The sequence below is a fragment of the Geospiza fortis genome, unplaced genomic scaffold, assembly GCF_000277835.1.
Source record: "Geospiza fortis unplaced genomic scaffold, GeoFor_1.0 scaffold162, whole genome shotgun sequence".
Taxonomy (NCBI): domain Eukaryota; kingdom Metazoa; phylum Chordata; class Aves; order Passeriformes; family Thraupidae; genus Geospiza; species Geospiza fortis.
Genome location: NW_005054316.1, coordinates 1,872,772 through 1,877,596, shown reverse-complemented (window position 1 = coordinate 1,877,596; position 4,825 = coordinate 1,872,772).

The following is a 4,825-nucleotide window of genomic DNA, read 5'->3' as shown; positions in this document are numbered from 1 at the left end:
CAAAAATTAAGAGCAGCAATTTCTGCTTTAGTTGCCCATGGCTGAATAGGTAAATTAAGCTTAATTTAAAAAACTAAAACCAAAGAAACTAAAACCAAACAAACAATTGAGATTTTCAGTGGTGCTGAGAATACAACATCATGATTGCTTACATTATTTTTGAAGAGGGCACTTGGATGGAAAATGCCAGAAGACAACAAAAAAAACTACATCAAGTCTGGCTAAAGATGACAGCGTCTGTTCATTCATCCTTGTTCCTTGTTGGTAAGACATCCCAGGTGGGAAGAAGGCAGATCAGAGTCCTGGTTCTTGTTGCTAGAACTTGAGCTGCCTGTGAGTGCCATCAAGCTGCAATACTCACACATGTGGCAGGAAAGTATGTGGGGGTCATGGACAAGTAACTCTCAGTGAAATTTAAGGTGGTCATTTAGGTATTAACATGGAGTTCCAAAGTACCTGAAATACTGTCTGATCAAGTGCTCACAGCACCCCCGCAGCCACTGTGACTGGAGGCACTGGGAACAGCAGTTCTCCCATTTGGCTATATGTTAAGAAACAGAATAACTAATGTAGAGAGGTTAAATAATCCATTTCACCTGTAGAGTCTGGCTGGTGCCAGGGCCACTGCTGCTGCTGAGGATTTCCCTCTTTGTCTCCCTGGCTATAAGCACAGGTGTTGCAGGGTGGGAGACATCTGAAAGGCTTGCCTGTTGCAGCAAGACACTCGTGAAGAGAAAGACTCCATCAAGATGTAGTTTTGTTTAGACTTCCACCTGGAGCTATAATTTAAGCATGCTTTAAGTGGTGCCCTTCCCATTAGCTCTTCTAAAGCACAGCCACATGGATCCTATTTCTGAACCACACATCCCTACACAGAAGATTTATGTGACTGCCAAACCACAGGGCACCAGCAACCATTTTTGTGCTCGTGAAGCTTCACCAGCTTGAGTGCACTGCATGAGTTAATTGCCCAGGAGAAGGTATCCAAGTGGTCTGTGTTCTTGAAAGCTTACCCTTCCACATTTCTTTTTTTTATACAGCTAAATATTGTAAACTGCATTTTAAGCCTGAACACAGTCTTTCATTCTTAACCTCTGTGTTTATGCATTTTATTGAATTTTTGAAGATTGGATTAATTTTCAGCATCTGATTTGTTGCAGTGACTTTGGGCTGGCTGCCCAACTTAACCATGGCTGCTACTCTTGGATGATGGCCTGACCATTAATTATTTCCCTGCTGAAACTGCATTACCACAAAATAAATTTTGTTATAATGACATTAAGTAAAGGCCACAGAAACCTGTCCAGCATTAGAAATTTCTTCTTTGAAGCTTTTTTATGCTTTTTCTTCACATTATCTAGATCAAGAATGAGATATCATTTAATATTTTACTAGCTTATGAATAAAAAGGCCTTTTATTTTTATTGCTGTAAATACAACAGCATCAGCATTGAAGTAATTATCAAATCACAGACATTATCCTGCAATCTTTATAAATTCAATCTCCCAAATAAGACAATACATTTAAGCACAAAAAGATTGAATCACGTCAGGTTAAGTTAGTTACCATCTTTAGTTTACAGGATATAACAGTTGTTATTTCATAAGACAAGTCTCAGTATGTAAAAAGGGTTTGATAAAATACTCATTACTCATTCTTAGAAACATGGAAATTTTTTAGCCACAAAATTAAAAAGTAAACTATTTAGGACTCTAATGAAAGACCTTGAGGTGAAAGGAAGAGCAAGTATGTCTAATTAAGAATGAGCACCCCATAGGTTCACTGTTAGCACAACTGAAGTGCCAACAATATGTATTTTGGTTAATTGTATCAAAATCCTGCAATTATCCTAATATATGGTAATGTCATTGCCCTTGAAAATACTGCTTTCCTGTAATAATTTAAGAAGCAGATCAATTATGAAATCATGTGGTTTGGTCTTGCAGTTGGTGATGTCACTCTGTTGCTGAAAGACATAAAAATTGTTAATTCCTTTCCACTTCTACCATTCCCAGTCTGCTCCATCAGAGCAGCCCATTACCCTTTACATTAGACTCATACGGAAAATAAACCACAATTTTTTTTCCTGCAGAATACTTTCTAAGAAATATCTGCAGAGGTGATTTACCACTGAGAATATAAGTAGAGTTGGAGACATTCAGCTATCTTTTGCTGCATTAATCCAATTCCATTTTAGCTAACAGCAGCCTGATGTTTATTATCCTTCCAGAAGGTAATTCTTGCTTGCCAAATATATGCTTTTCCAGTAGTTCTTATGCTTCTAAGTACTTTCTCATTGTTTTCTGCTGCACAGTATGTTTTTTTAAGAATAATTTTTTTTGTAACTTCATCACTGGTTTGAAACATCTCACTGCAATTTAATTATGAAGAATAAAAGCAGTAACAGGCTAATACGCTTAGAGCAAATGTCTTTGGCTACTTTAGATTTTTTTCCCTCAATTACAGACCAGTAAATTCAGTGGGTTTTATAGAGTAGAGCTCAAAAAAGCCATCACGATAGGTAATGAAATAAGTCTGACTTCTTTCATTCTTGTTTTAAATAGCAATTTTTATTACTTGCTCCAGCACATTCTACAGCCTTTTTCCTTTCCTTTGCCCACATGGGTTTGACTGGCAGTCTCAAATTTTAGTTTAATTCCAGAACAGAGAGACTGTTTTGCACATGATTTTATGTAGCATATACAACTCAGCTGCCAGGTTTGAGAGACTTTTCAGCCATGGAGAACATCCTGGTATCAAACCTGCAGCCAGAGCTTTGTTGTGCTTGCTTCTGTACTGAGAGGGAAAATCATAAACTTACAACATAAGCAAAGGGATCAAAGCTCAAAGTGCAGAATAGCAAGTAAGGAGTGAGAGAGATTGGAAGGTTTTCAATAGTCACACCAGACACACCAGTTCCCTTTCATCAGCTTGCATCACCAATCTAAAAATGTCCTGCAGAAGATTGTCACTAGTACGTTTGTGATGTCCAAAGGAAAAATCACAAAACTATACCCCTCAAAACCCAACCCATCCCTCAAGGAGTTGTGCTTGTTACAAAATCACTTGTAAGAGAATTGCTTAGCTCTTTCATGCGCATAGCCCTGGGAAAGAGTATATACTACTGTTTGGCCTTATAATGATATTGAGACACTCTAACTACCTGGAGTTATAAATGTTCCCATCTCAAGCAGCAAATTCTTTAATTTTATGGAGGTAAAAACGTGGCTCTAGCGGGGCAGAGAATACTGATGCTCACAGCATCACAGCTGTTTTCCCCAACTGATGCTCTTCTGTGATGAGTTATCAAAACATTTTTACCTGGTTCCCATTATTGTGCACTTCTTGGGCCCCCTCCAAAGTAACAACTACTGTCTATCTAATTCTTTTTATAGGAGGTCTTTTTCTCTAAATTTTGTAGCGCTTTAGGACTAAAGTTGCAAGGAAATAGACAAGTACATAAACAAGAGTCTGTCTTGATCCTTTCATCCAAATTACATCAAGAGGCTAGCCTGTGGAAAGAGCTAATGATCCAATCAGCATAAGAACACATTTCAAATTTGAAATCTAATACATTATCTCTAGATGTAGATTTATTATGTAATTATACATTTGAAGAAATTGAATATTTTTATAGGTTTGATTTTTCTGTTGCTGTAGTCTCTTGCAATGATTCCTTTACCATTTAAGTTCCTAGTTGCATTCCACAGGAAAGGTTTTGAAAGAATGTTGCTTGACAGAGAGGTCTTCATTGACAAAGGCAGGAAGGTAGCGATGAGGGAAAAAAAGGATGGCACAAATAGGTACAAAGGGACTGCAAGCCCCTGGGATCTCTGGGATCTCTTTGCATTCTTTGTTAGTGTGATGTTGGCAAGTTGATTTCATGCAGTTCATGAGCTAATGCAATCTCTATGATGTGTGCTCGCAAGCAGTTCAGCAAAAAAGGAAACTGAAGTGGCAATAAGCAATGAATCAACAACCCCTTGCTGAATTGACAGTAAACAATGAATTAACAGCCTGCTAGGGCATCCTTGAATCTGTGACTCCTGTGTCTTATGGATTCCTGCCCTACAAATGAAACATCAGTCTGCTTCCATTGCCAATATAATCAGAATTAGGAAGTAACCAATACAAAGTGGCTGTACTTAGTCATATACTTACTTGTTTGTGCCAGTTATGCACTGGTCAGTCCCAAGAGCCTTAAAACTATATATATCCATATATATATATATATGCATTACCTGTGGAGCAATAATTAAATCTGCAAGTATTTGCCCCAGCATTTATTACAAGTTGCATCTGGAGGAAAGGGCTTCTGTCAGGGATGCTTGGAAACACATTTTAAGCTTGTGGTTTCAAATAAATCTCAGCAGAAGTGTAGAACTTAAGCAAGTTGTACTGTCTGCTTCTCACGCCATTCTTCTTCTCTCAGTGCTTGATTTTAAGGAGAATATGGTAGAAAAGCTCACCAATTTTACTTTAAACTCAGTCAAAATGAGCAACTCCTGGGCAGGCAGCTGTAGCTCTGCACATTTGCATGTGAGCCCAACAGGCAGACAGGAGTATTCACACACACTCCCTCTTCTCTCTGCTCTGGGCTAGAAGGAGAAACACCTGTTTTAGTCTTTGAAGGTACCAGAGGTGCCATATGATCCACACACCTTTGCTGTTCTGTTTTTTGAGATTTCCTGTCAAACTGACATAGCACAAGACAAGACATAGGCTGTTACCAAAGTGTCTTGTTCCACTTCTATATAGAAATATCGGTTATGACCCTTTTGCTATTTTTGAAATTGGGAGACAAAGACACATGACAAAATGGAC